The sequence below is a fragment of the Labeo rohita genome, chromosome 22 (genome assembly GCF_022985175.1).
Source record: "Labeo rohita strain BAU-BD-2019 chromosome 22, IGBB_LRoh.1.0, whole genome shotgun sequence".
Taxonomy (NCBI): domain Eukaryota; kingdom Metazoa; phylum Chordata; class Actinopteri; order Cypriniformes; family Cyprinidae; genus Labeo; species Labeo rohita.
This window is the reverse complement of record NC_066890.1, coordinates 8,331,273-8,346,241: the sequence shown is the minus strand read 5'-3', so window position 1 is coordinate 8,346,241 and position 14,969 is coordinate 8,331,273. Positions and strand designations below refer to the sequence as shown.

The window sequence follows — 14,969 nt, the reverse complement described above, 5'->3', positions numbered from 1 at the left end:
GGAAAGCAAAAGGCTCTTAGTTGTACAATCCTTTCATTTGTCAAGGGTGATTTCGGATGAAAACGCTGATCAGTACATTTGTTGGCTGGGTCTTACAAGCTGTGGTTGAAAGTAAAAGTAATTTTCATGTTTACAACAGTGTTTATTTTTTCAATATAAAAGTATTTACTATTGACCGTAAAACCAAGCGGCAATTCTGACCCCTCCTTCCGGTGTTGTGCCCAGTTCTGACCCCGCCAGATTACTCACCCCCCTAGTATTCATGTTAAAAGGTTTAGGGTTACAGCCTGTGTGGGGTCTATATAGCTAATCTTGGTTCAGATTGTGAGTGGATTTTATAAATCTGTTCACATTATATTGTAAAGTTCTGCATAATTCAGGGCGTGGCCACTTGAGTGACAGGTGGATTGCCGCCACTGTCGCCCTATGCGGGCGTGGTTTCAGCAACCAGCTCCACCCACGTCCTGCCTCTTTGCCCATTTTCGATTTTCCAGGAGTGACGTGCAGTGACGCCATTCCAAGATGGCGACGGCCGACTCCCGCCCACTAAGAGCTTCAAAAATGCTCTTCAGAAACCTACGGGTGACGTCACAGACACTACGTCCATATTTTTTACAGTTGTATCGGGTGAAAATGTTGTGGCTCCTTTAAGAGCAGAGTTCCGTTCTGTGCGCAGTCTGCAGCCATATGCCACGAGTAAAATGTTTACAAACTTTAATTTCTGTTGCTCATTTAGTTGTCTTCTTTTAATAAAACCAGTGGAATAAAGCCCAAGATGTGGAATGCGACCCATATGCGATTTGGTTAATTTTGAACTGCAACGTGAGTTTTTCATCAGTTAACCTTTTTAATCATTTACACAGTCTATGTGTAAAACAGTCTCTTATCGACAACTAGTGGTGGTAGACATCTATCACAAAAACCAAAGGTAACTCAGCTCTTGGCTGCGGAGAGATTTATCAATAAGAGGAACAATTTTTCTCTTAAAGTTTATGGGATTATTTTTGTGCCAATAAGAATGGCGTAACTTTATAAAACTGAACGTAACCAAGAAACGATCAAAAATATGCCACTGCAAAAGAAGAAAAACACAGTGAAAAAAATGAACTCAGTCGCACGAATTTAACATGCTCTTCAAATATGCTTCATTCTTTGTTAATGATTTTCGGGAATCATGGATTCTGAATGTTTGCCACAGCTTTCACTTACCAAATTTTCGTTTGCTGTTTTCCACAAACCTCTCGTCTAAGGGGGCGGGCTTGCCTCTTTGCTAATGAGCTTTTGATGGACAGTTTTCTGAGCTGGAAGCACAGACGGTGACGTCAGTGCACATATTGGAAAGTTCCAAGATGCTTTGTCTATATTAAGTATTAATGTTATTAGTATTTCACCTACGGTCGTCTCTTAGTTTCTAAAGATGAGCTCCCAGGAAGACAATGCATCATCTTTCAGCTTGAGGGCAGCTTGAAGTAAGTTCGTGTTGCTAAAGTAACGTTAATCAATAACATCGATAAAAGTTTTATTCATGTACAGTGTGCAACAGTTATTTTGCGGGTTATTGTTGTCGACACACTGGTCACCCTCTTGAAGCCATTCACAAGTTTGCAATGCGCTGATGTTATTTTATGTTATTTATACAGTTATACTTATTATATTTAAGGACGCGTCATTGTAGTGCAGGTATCAAACTGGTCTTTATATTTATATGAGCGACTGGTTAAGAATTTTAAGGATGTTATGTACAGCTGCAGATGCAGCATCTGCACCAAGATTAATGCCTTGCTGTAGAATATAAAGACCAGTTTGATACCTTTACTATTGACACGTCCTTAAATATAATTGCTGTATAAATTTAAAATAACATCAGCGCATTCAAACTTTTGAATAACAACAATAACCCGCAAAATAACAGGCAGAATAAAGCCCATTGATTTACGTTACTTTAGCAACACGAACTTACTTTTGCTGCCCTGAGGGACAAGCTGAGGTGGAAGATGATGCCGCTCCGTGTCTCTCCTGGGAGCTCATCTTTAGAAACTAAGAGACGACCGTAGGTGAAATACATACTTAATATAGACAAAGCAGGACGTATTGCACACCGCAACTTTTTTTTTTTTTTTTTTTTGTTCATTTATTTTGCAATTATGTACATATTAATACAAATATATACATCTCACAACAGAAGTAGAAAAAGGGTATACAGAGAGAATAATAATAAAATAAAAAGAAACACACAAAAGAACAAGTGCATGTACATGAGTAAAAAATAATCTATATCAGGGATAATTGCACACTGCAACAACTTTCCAATGGTGCCACTGACGTCACATCTGTGCTTCCAGCTCAGATAAAACTGTCCATCAAAAGTTCATTAGTAATCAGAGTAGATCTGTTAAGCCCGCCCCCACGAGAGGTTTGTGCCAAAACAGCAAACGAAAATTTTTAATCAGCTGTAAGAGAATCCATGACGAAAATTTTTCTTTGAAAATCATTAACAAAGAGTGAAGCATATTTGAAGACATGTCTCATCTCATTTTCTTAGACTGACCAAAAATCATTTCAAACTGTCTCATCTCACTTAGACTGAAAAACAAAACTTACTATATTAGGAAATCAGTAATAATGAATCCGATAAAACAGGTGGGACTGAATTTTTTTAGATTTTTTACTACCTTTAATACTTTTAAAATTAACTGGCTTAAGAATTTCCTTAAAACCCCTCTTCACTTTGGAACAGTTATATCTTTTCTAAAGTTGTTGGCCTGAATTTCTTTATGAATTTCTACATTAAGGCTTGAATGGTACTTCTCTGTAAATTTGCAGGTCAGTTATCTGGTTGTGGATTATGAGTTTAATCAATCCTGTGGTGTCGTTTAGTGTGATGATGTTGTTTAATGGTCGCTAGGTGGCGTCAGAAACACATCAGACTCTCACAGGTGTGAGCAGAGATAAAACAACTCAATACTGCTGTCAATACGACTCACAACACACACATCTGACTGATGCACAAACACTAAGAGTGTGTGTGTTTTAGCTGCATAAGGACAGTTGGTTCCATACCAAATACTTAAAAGACATGTTTTCAAACCCTTTTCATGACAAGTGAACATGTAAATATATAAATCAACTAAATATATGCAAGTTGCAATTACATTAAATATTAAAAAATGCTTAAAATATAATGTAAAAAATATATTTAAAAGGCATTTTTTCAATCCACTTTCACTACAAATGAATATATGTAAATATAAATATATATTCAAATTAAAATTACTTTAAATATTAAAATGATTAAGTATGTGAAAAATAAAAAGTTTTCATATTTTTCAAGCTGTTTTCACAGCAAATTAAATACAAAATTAAAAAAAATTAAATGACAATAAATATTAAAATACTTAAACATGTTTAATTTCAAAAGCTGCAATTTTCACTGTAAATGAACATGTACATTTACACAAACGTAAATGAAAATGTCATTTAATATTACATTTAATATCCAGGTTGAGTGAACATTTTCCAGTAGTGCAAGAAACCTAGTTTGCAGCCAGTTAGCAAAGCACTGCAGTTCTTCAAATATGTTTTTCACTAACGCCACAAGCATTTGAGCACATGACATTTGGAGAAGAGTTTCATGCTGCATTTACACAGTTTCAGAGGTGCAGCAGAGCCCCTCCCCCCGCGCGTGTGCATACACCGGTGACACGCACACGCGCCCGCGCCGGCCCACACCCGTCAGCACAGTCGACTGAGAATGCGGCGGCAGGTACAGCGAGGACGAGGATGACGACGAAGGCTGATCTTCATTCTTCCAGCTCAGCCAGTAGCCTAGAAGCCCCGCCCCCTGACCCTCCCATTCAACCTGCACGGAGCCCCACCCCGTCGGGGTCAATCGTAGGTCAGCGAGCGGCACGAGAGCTGAAACACACAAACCGGCGTTAGCATGGACCGTGATTAGCATAAAGAAGAAGTGAGAGGTTTTCACCTTCTGCTGTACAGGCTCGGACGGACATCGCCCTCTGCTGACCGGAGGAGTGCAGGGCGCTGATGGTGATCAGGTACTCGCTGTCTGAGTGGAGTCCGGTGAGGAGGGCGGAGCTCTGATGAGAGGGGAGGGTCAAAGTCTGGACCGGACCCCTGGGAATCTCGCCGTATTCCACATGGTACTGCTGGACCTGCTCAGGCTGGACTGGACTCCAGCTCACACGCAAATGAGCCGGACCGGAATCAGACACCGTCACTGTAACCGGACCAAACCGCTCTGGAAAGAGTGAAAATCAGTTTAGCTTTGAGTAAATATTGAGCAAATATATATAAATTATATATAAAGCATATATATATATATATATATATATATATATATATATATATATATATATATATATATATATTAACATCCTTTGTGTAAATAAAATGTTAGGTTAATTTCACCAGTTTACCTTGTGTGCAGCAATTTTGCTATTATTATATGAGTTTGACCATTTATAAATTATTGTAATAATATGTAATTATTAAAAATTGGTTAAGTATTTATTATAAACTTTTTAATAATTAGATAATTTATTATAATAAATCATGCTAATTAAAATCAGTTATTATAAAATTTACTGATTTACCAATAATTGTAAATAAAGGGTTGTAAAAAAAAAAGTTGTATTAATATGTTTAATAATTTAATAATGTATTATAAACATTATTGTTACAATATTTATTTTTCTAGTTTTAATAATTAAAAAATCCAAAATTAATGTCAATATAATTGTTAAACTGATTTATTAATCAGATTTTTAATAATGAAATATGATGAAAAAAAATTAAATTCCAGTAACATACTAATGCTAGAAACATGCTAGAAAGATGTAGCAACATGCTAGCAACATGTTAATCATGTTAGAATAATGATAACAACATGCTAGTGATACACTAATCATGCAAGAATTTGCTAACATTCTAGTAACGTTAATCATGCTAAAGACATGCTAGAGACATGCTAGGAACATGCTAATCATGATAGAATCATGCTTATAACTTGCTGATCATGTTAGTAACATGAGCAACATACTAGTAATTTGCTAATCATGCTAACAACATGCCAATCATGCTAGAAACATGCAAACAACATGCTAGTAACATGTTAATCATGCTAGCAACATGCTAGTAACATGCTAATCATACTAGAATCATGCTAACAGCATGCTCTAGTAACATGCTAATCATGCTAACAACTAATCATGCTAGAAACATGCCAGCAACATGCTAGTAACTTGCTAATCATGCAAGAATATTGCTAACATGCTAGTAACATGTTAATCATGCTATAGACATGCTAGAGACATGCTAGGAACATGCTAATCATGATAGAATCATGCTTATAACTTGCTGATCATGTTAGCAACATACTAGTAATTTGCTAATCATGCTAACAACATACCAATTATGCTAGAAACATGCAAACAACATGCTAGTAACATGTTAATCATGCTAGCAAGATGCTAGTAACATGCTAATCATACCAGAATCATGCTAACAGCATGCTAATCATGTTGTAAACATGCTAGTAACATGTTAATCATGCTAGCAACATGCTAGTAACTTGCTAATAATGCTAGAATAATGCTAACAACATGCTAGTAACATGCTAGTAATGTTAAACACTTGCTAGAGACATGCTAGGAACATGCTAGGAACATGCTAGAAAGATGTCAGCAAACATGCTAGCAACATGTTAATCATGGTACCAACATGCTAGTAACTTGCTAATCATGCTAGAATAATGATAACAGCATGCTAGTGACACGCTAATCATGCTAGAATCACGCTAGTAGCTTGCTAATCATGCTAGAATAATGATAACAGCATGCTAGTGACACGCTAATCATGCTAGAATCATGCTAGTAACTTGCTAATCATGCTAGAATAACAGCATGCTAGTGACACGCTAATCATGCTAGAATCATGCTAGTAACTTGCTAATCATGCTAGAATAATGATAACAGCATGCTAGTAACACACTAATCATGCTAGAATCATGTTTGTAACTTGTTAATCATGCTAGCAACATGCTAGCAACATGTTAGTAACTTGGTAATAATGATAACAACATGCAAGTAACATGCTAACAACATGCTAAAAACAACTAATGCTAACAACTAATCATGCTAGAAGCATGCTAACAACATGCTAGTAACATGTTAATCATGCTAGCAACATGCCAGTAACATGCTAATCATACTAGAAACATGATAACAGCATGCTAATCATGTTGTAAACATGGTAGGAACATGTTAATCATGCTACAAACATACCAGTAACATGGTAGTAACATGTTAATAATGCTAAAATCTTGCTCGAAACATTCTTGTAACATGCTAATCATGCTAGCAACTTACTAATTATGTTAACAGCATGCTAATCATGCTAGAAAGATGCTAGTAACATGTTAATCATGCTAGTAACATGCTATCTATCTAATCTTTAAAACCACTTTAAACTTCAAACTACTTTAAATTAAAAACCTTCAATAACTTCTAGCTTTTAAAACTTTTTAAATTTTCTGTTTAGCTTTCTCAAGCCAACTTCAAAGTTTGTCTTGACAACTTTTTTTTTTTTTTTTTATCTGGTTCATATATTCATATTGATCACTTCCAGATATCAGTACTTCAGTCATTATAGAAGTGCAGTCAGAAACATACATGACCAGGGGCTTGTTTACCAAAAGCTAACTATGGTTGTCCATTTCATTGAACTGAATTGGTAATGACGGACCTTGTGACCATAGTTGCTTGGTAAACGCACCAGATCAGGTGTGTAGTGTGTAGTGTAGTTTAGTGTCTCACCGGGCAGCGTCCTGAAGCTGACGCTCGCTGTTCTCCTGTGGCTGATGTTGTTGTCCGCAGTGATCCAGGCCGTGTAGGTGGTGTCGGGCGTCAGGCGGGTGAGTTCGGTCCAGCTGGTGTCTGCTGGTAGACTGAGTGTGGAGCTGGAGCCGTCGGACGGGTCGGGTCTGTAGTGAAGGCTGTAGGATCCTGGTGGACGCCAGTGCAGCGTGGCACTACTAGAGCGCAGATCTCGCACCTGCAGCCGCGCCGCGCACATCACACCTGACCATACATCAACACATCTACATCGAGATACAGTAGCTTAACTAAACATAAATAATGCCAACGCTCTGACCTGTGATGGCCTCCCTCAGGTCCTCTGTGATGATGCTGATGTCATCGATGTTGACGAAGTGCAGGTGCGCCTCGATGGGCGGAGTCACCACACGCCGCAGCAGCTGGTAGTTCCCCTGCCCCGTAGAAACGGCCAGCACCGACACGCCCCGCCCCGCAGTGCCGCCAATGGCCCGTCCACCGCGCCCGGCTCCACCCCATCCGTAAGCCACAAGAGAACCGTGGGTGGGGCCTGGGGGCGGAGCAGGCTCTGGACTAATCGCAGCGCGGCCTCCGTGTTGGTGTCTCCGTGCAGCTGCCGTGTGCTCAGCAGCGCCTCCTGCAGGGTGTCCTGGGAGTCGTGGGCGTCGAGGTCGAACTCCAGCCGGGGCTCCGTCCCCACCTGCACGAGCCCCACCCTCACGTGACCGCGGCCCAATTGGAACGGCCGCAGCAGCTCGGACAGGAAGGGCAGAAGGAGAGAAAACTCGTAGGACTGGACGCTTCCGGAGGAGTCGAGCAGCAGCAGCACGTCTCCCTCACAGCAGTCAGACGCTAACGGACACAAACACACACACAAGTTCATCTGCAGACGATCAGCGCTTCATCTGACTCAAATATTCAACATTACACGCTTCATTTCAACCGTTTAGAGAGAGTCAGACTGAGGTTAAAATGAAAACGTGTCATGAATCTAAAACTCCTCAGGAGGTTTAATAATACTTTTAATTTGTTAAACATAATGGAAACCAAATATTTTAGACACATTAAAATAAGGGGGGGGAACTATCTTTAAAAAAAACTTACTTTATTTACTTACACATATTTAGGGTTTATTTTAATTTGTAATAAAATGTAAATATATTTAAATAAATTCATTTAATTAGGGTTTAGGGTTTGTTTTAATTTTTAATAAAATGCTAAATAAAATTAAATACATAACATTAATTAAAACAAGCATTTATGGTATGTAATAAAACTGTGATAAATAAAAAGTAATGAAACATCCATACAGGGTTTGTTTACATTTTTAATAAAACAAATAATTTAATAAATAATAAAAGCATTTGGTTTTGTTTCAATTTTTAGTAAAATTTAAATAAAATTCAACACGATGAACATTGGGTTTGTCTTCATTTTAAATAAAAGAAATGTAAAATCTAACCTATATTCTATTCTTTTCTACAAACAGATTTAAAAAGTATTAAACAAACAAAACAAACCATTTGCACAACTTTGTCTCCTAATTTAAATATTTAGATAATTAAAATAAAACACTCATTTAGAGTTTGGTTTAATTTGTAATAAAATGTAAATTGTAAATATAATTAAATATACTCATTAATAAATAATAAAGCAACCACTTAAAGTTTGGTTAATTTTAAATGAATTGTAAATAAAATTTTGATAAGTAAAAATCCATTTAGGGTTTGCTTTATTTTTTAATAAAATTCTAAATAAAGTTAAACATATAATTTAATAAAACAAGCATGTATTAAAGCATTTAAAGTAAATAAATAAAACTGTGATAAGTAAAAAGTAATCTGTCATGAATCTGGTCGGTTACCTGCGGTCCACTCACCACCAGATGTTGCTCTCACCCTGTCATAACGCTCAGACTGTTGCACTACACCCCGGATTACATTCCCCATCATCCATCACCTGTGACCAATCAGGCGCGCTATAAAAGCCCCGGTCTTTCCCCATGCGAGTCACAGAGTATTGTTGTTATTATCATTGTGGTTATTGTTGTGTTCCCTAGTTCCCTAGTTCCCGAGTTCCCTGTGTTTACCTTTCTGTCACAACAGGATCCAGCAGCTTTCACCACGGACAATCTATAGGTTTGGACACAACCCGGATTTTGTTTAGACTCAGACAAGGACCACGTACACTCAAGCAATATATCTGTGAGTTTCTGGCCATAGCAAACTATTCTACTCTCCCGGACTGTATTATTATTGAAATTTTTTGTGATGGCGTTAATGAGCCTCTAAAAGCGAGACTAAGACGTGAGGGTCCGCGTTCATCACTGGCTGCTTTCTTGGATTATGCTTTGCTGTGTGTGGGTTCATTTTTCACTGTGGGTGTCGCGGAGGAGAAACACAATATCTCAGTGATGCCGGCTGCGCAACCCGCACGAGGAATGGCGGCTGCGTCAGAGCACGCTCATGCTATGGCGGCGACAGCAGAGCCCGTGCGCAGGATGGCAGCCGCGCTGATGCGCGCTCACAAGATGGCAGCGACAGTGGAGCCCGTTCACAAAATGGCGGCGAAAACAGAGCTCCGTCACGTCACAGCTGCTACCCCTGAGCCATGTAAAGTTGCAGCTGTGTTTCCTGAGTCAAGTCAAGTCAGAGCTGTCGTTCCAGAGTCAAGCAAGGTCAAAGCCGTGGTTCCTGAGTCAAGCCAAGTCAGAGCTGGTCTCTACGAACCAAGTCAAGTCATCGCTGATCCCCATAAGCCAAGTCAAGTCACTGCTGATCTCCATGAGTCAAGTCAAGTCATTGCTGATCTTCACGAGCCAAGTCAGGTCACTACTGGTCTCCACAAACCAAGTCAAGTCACAGCAGTTCTTAATGAGCCAGGTCAAATTACTGCTGTTGTTTCAGAGCCAAGTCACGTCTCGTCTGTCTGTCCAGAGCTAAGTCACGTCTCGTCTGACCGCCCAGTGCCTCGTCTGTCTATCCAGAGCCAAGTCACGTCTCGTCTGACCTCCCAGTGCCTCGTCACGTCTCGTCTGTCTGTCCAGAGCTAAGTCACGTCTGTCAGACTGCCCAGTGCCTCGTCACGTCTCGTCTGTCTGTCCAGAGCTAAGTCACGTCTCTGTCTGTCCAGAGCCACGTGCTGTCTATCCAGAGCCAAGTCACGTCTCGTCTGACCGCCCAGTGCCTCGTCACGTCTGTCTATCCAGAGCCAAGTCACGTCTTGTCAGACTGCCCAGTGCCTCATCACGTCTCGTCTGTCTATCCAGAGCCAAGTCATGTCTCGTCTGTCTGTCCAGAGCCTCCTCATGTCTCGTCTGACCGCCCAGAGCCTCGCCATGTCTTGTCTGACATCCCAAGGTCACGGCCTATCATGATGGCCAGCGTGCTGGACCCACCACTAGTGTCAGTGCGGGCAGCAAACATCTCAGTGGCACCAGCGCCTCATAAACCAACCATTAATGAGGTCCTGCCTCCCGCTGCTGCTCTTCTCTTAATCGCGGTTGCCATTTGGTGTGTGTGGGCTGCACACTGTGCTCCTGAGGTCACATCTGTTAGAACCTCCCAAGGAGGTGGTGTCCATTCATGAACTCACCGTCTCGTCTGCCCAAGAGTCTACTCCCGAGATCTCGTCTGTCCATGAATCTGCGCCAATGCCCCCGGAGGTGGCAGCTCCAGCTGCAGAACCTCCTAAAGGGGGCGGCGTGCCCGTCCTGTCAGTCATGGAGGCCACCTCTGAACTGTCTCCCTGCCATGTCACGGCCCAGGAGGCCAATCATGAACTCTCTGCCGGTCACGTCATTCCCAAGAAGGCCGGTCCCATACTCCCTACCCGTCCAGCCACGTTCGAAGGGACTACCTCTGCTCTGCTATGGGGATTCCTGCTCTCCTCTGCTCTGCTATGGATGTCATTTGTTCCACTGTGGGTATCTTCGCTCCTGTCTGCTCTGCCCGCCCCACCATGGCTCCAGGCTCCTCAGAATCTAACATGGTGGACTTCTGCTCCAGTGTTTCGCTGTCTGCCACTGTTCCACGGCCCAGGTCCTCCAGTGTTCCACTGTCTGCCACTGCTCCACGATCCACACTCTCTAACCTCACAGCCTCCACACCCTCAAGCCCGGCAGGCATCCCACGGTCTACTGTGCTGCCTGTAGTCAGCGAAACACCTCTGCATAGACCTGGCCCTCCGTCCCACCCCCTGTTTTACCTCTGTTTCCCCACCTTCCTGGACTGTTGTTTCTTGAGTGCCAGGAGTCGCTCCTAGAGGGGGGGGTTCTGTAATGCCACGCCAGCAGAGGGAGTCCTTGTCCATGGACTGACTGTTACTGCTCCCTCTGCTGCTTCTTTGGTTACTTCCTGTTTGGTGGCCATATAAAGAGGGCCATGCCAAACAGGAGGTTGCGGATTGTCAGAGAGGTCTGCCATGATTTGACTCGACTCAGGGAGGTCTGCCTTGACTTGACTCGACTCAACTCAGGGAGGTCTGCAGTGATTTGACTCGACTTGAGTATTGTTTTGCCTGTGTGGACTCTACCAAGTGTTTTCCTTGTTTCTTGCTATTGTTTCCATGTTCATAGTTTTGTTTCCTTGCCATAGTTTGACCTTGTTTAATTGCCTTATTTATTGTTACTTTGGACTGCTCTCTTGGATTTTGACCTTTTGCATGTTTATTGGATTACGCTTTTGTTTTGCCCCATTGTTTGGAGAGCAACCCTGCCTGTCTGACTACGTTGTGTTCAATAAAGCTTGCATTTGGATCTATCATGCTTCTGACGAGTCCGTTACAGATGGTTTTAATTTTTAAAACAACTTTAAATAAAATGAAATAAAGTACATTGAATAAAACAACCATTCAAGGTTTGATTAACTTGAAATAAAATTTTAATAAAACTGTAATAAGTAAAAAGTAGTGAAACACCCATTTAGGGTTTGTTTTAATTTTTAATAAAATTTAAATAAAAAAAATAAAATAACACAAGCATTCTTTTTTTAAAATAAAAAAAACATTTAGGGTTTGTCTTCATTTTAAATTAAATGTAAAAAAAAAATGTTAAAGGTTTTTTCACAATATATATTTTCTATAAAATACATCTGAAAATAACAATAATAAAAAAAACAAATAATTTCCACCACTTTGTCTCCTTTATGTCTTCTAATCTAAAATGTAATAAAACAACCATTTAAGGTTTATTTTAATTTTAAATTAAATTTACATACAATTGTACAAATTAATATTTCAATAACATTTAATAAAACAACAACGGAAACGCAGTGTTTGCAGTTTTTGTGACTGTATGTGGGTTACAGCAGAGTCCGCAGCTTTCACAAGCATTGTAAAGAGCACAAACATGATGAAGAGTGATTTCTGTGCTTCCCACACATGTCTGAACACACGGAATATCAGCGCCATGACATCAGCCATTCCACACGTCACATCACGCCTTACATTATTAGACATGAAGCAGAATGTGATTTCATTTCTGGGTGAACCGTTAAGTCTTATTTTCTGAAAAATGTATCAAAATTAAACTTTTTTTTTTTTTTATACAAGAAAATGGTTAAAACAAGAAAAATGAATTTCCCTTTTAATTAAGTTTGTTTTTCAGAGCTCACTGGCAAATATTTGTCCTTGTTTTAAGTATAAATTCACTTAATTTTGATTAATTGCTCTGAAAACAAGACTTTTTATCTTCCGTCATGCGTCTAAAGCAAATCTATGTTGATTTATGAATGTTAAGATATGCAAAAAAGATAAATACTGATGAAACACATCACTTTCTGCAGTGTAGAGTGGGAAAGTCTCAATATCTAAGAATAAAACAGTGATTAATTACAATCAGGAGAGATTTATACACAGTTCGACCCAAATTAGGAGCTTTATGAATATTCAAATGCCTTCATTACAGGGTGGTAGTTCATGAGCAGATGATAAATCTGCTAAAGTGTGAAAAATTAGAGATTTCTGCTGAGAGAGTTAATAATAAATCAAAGAAATGAATGATTACTGAGGTGAAATTAAACTGTGCGTTATACTCCAAACATTACATTCGTTTTTCTTTCTTAGATAAATATGTTTATCAAGTACTTTGACTTTAAAAAAATACATATGTTTAGACTTTTCAGCAGTTACAAAAACTTTTGAGTAACGTAAATACGCAGCATAAATGAACATAATAAATGTACGTTACTCTTTTGTCTACGATTCCTTACCTGACAGACCTCAAACACTGAGTTACCAGAGAAACATCTAATATTGTTCGCTAAATTAGTCTGAACTGATCACGCGCTTGCCGCCGGAGTCTTACCTGAGCCGCGCGTGCAGGTTTTCCACAGGCACGCGCACAGCACCAGCGTCCGCACGAACCGGAGCGGATCCATCTGAGAAACACTTCAGACTGCAGTTGGATCTAAAATCAGCCACTTGCTCATTTGGGTCCGTCCATCACCGAGAACCTGTGACAGACTGTGTTAATTTAACTCACGTATAACAGTCCTCTCATCGCAGCTTATAGCGCCATTTACAAAAGAGTCACTACATTTTTTTAGTTTGTCTGTGAAAATCTCCTCAGATTCATCAGTCACCAGTTAAACCCTCCTCAGAACTGAGCGCGTTCGCCGCCGCCCCCCTGCGCGTTCACGCCGGCTGGTGTCTGTATGGAGTTTAAAGGCAGTTCTGCGTGTGAAGGCGCGCGCACTCGCGCTTTGTTTTACCTGTGTAGCGTCGCTCTGACTGTAGACAGCGCGTGACCCGCGAGTAAACATTAAACAGCGTCCGGACATTTACGAAATGATTAATACACACTTCAGGAGAAAAACAGCGTTCTGATCTGTATTTGTAAGCTACAAACTCCATCATAATGCACAATGTTTCCATCTAACACGTATTTTGAGCTGCAGCTCGTCATATTAATGGAGTGTTTCACTAACTAGCAGTAAACCAGTTACCTCACCTCAATATACTATTAACCAGTTGATTCAAATCATGAGTTTGGTGCGTGGATCGCGAATCGTTTGATTCAGAGTAAAATTTTGGATTGTGAATCATTTGATTTAAATCGAATTTTAGGGCTTTTTTGTGAACCTTTAGATTCAGATCGGAACTTCAGACCGCGGATCGCAAATCATTTGATTCAGATCAGGCTTTTAGAAGAGCAGATCGCAAATCATTTGATTTAGACTGGAACTTTGAAGCAGGTTTGCAAATCTTTTGATTCAGATTGGAACTTAGGAGCACGGATCGTGAATCATTTGATTCAGATTTGGAGTTTGGTGCATGGATTGCAAATCATTTGATTCAGATCAGGAATTTGGAATGCAGATCATGAATCGTTTGATTAAGATCAAGATTTCGGAGCACAGATTTTTTTTATTTAGACCAGAACCTTGGAGCGCAGATCACGAATCATGTGATTCAGATCGGGATTTCGGTGCATGGATCGCAAATCATTTGATTCAGATTGGGCTTTTGGAACGCAGACCATGAATTGTTTGATTAGGATTGAGATTTTGGAGCGCAGATCTTCGGATTTAGACTGGAAATTTGGAGCAGGTTTGCAAATCTTTTGATTCAGATTGGAACTTAGGAGCACTGATCGTGAATCATTTGATTCAGATTTGGAGTTTGGTGTGTGGATTGCAAATCATGTGATTCAGATCGGGATTTCGGCGCATGGATCGCAAATCATTTGATTCAGATTGGGCTTTTGGAATGCAGATCATGAATCATTTGATTAGGATCAAGATTTCGGTGCATGGATTGCAAATCATTTGATTCAGATTGCCATTTCAAACCATGGATTGTGAATCATTTGATTTAGATAGGAACCTTGGAGCGGGTTTGTGCATGTTTTGATTCAGATCACAATTTCGGGGCCTGGATTGCGAATCATTTAATTAAGATCACGATTTCAGGGCCCGGATTGTGAATCATTTGATTAAGATCACGATTTTGGGGGCCTGGATTGCGAATCATTTGATTCAGATTGGGCTTTTGGAACGCAGACCGTGAATCATTTGATTAGGATTGAGATTTTGGAGCGCAGATCTTTGGATTTAGACTAAAACTTTGGATCAGGTTTACAAATCTTTTGATTCAGATTGGAACTTAGGAGCACAGATC

General features: G+C 40.0%; 1 pseudogene; it reads right to left on the bottom strand.

Annotated features, from left to right (window-relative positions):
* Positions 1-3,483: 3,483 nt before the first annotated feature.
* Positions 3,484-13,511, bottom strand: LOC127153178 (von Willebrand factor A domain-containing protein 1-like; annotated as a pseudogene).
* Positions 13,512-14,969: the final 1,458 nt, after the last annotated feature.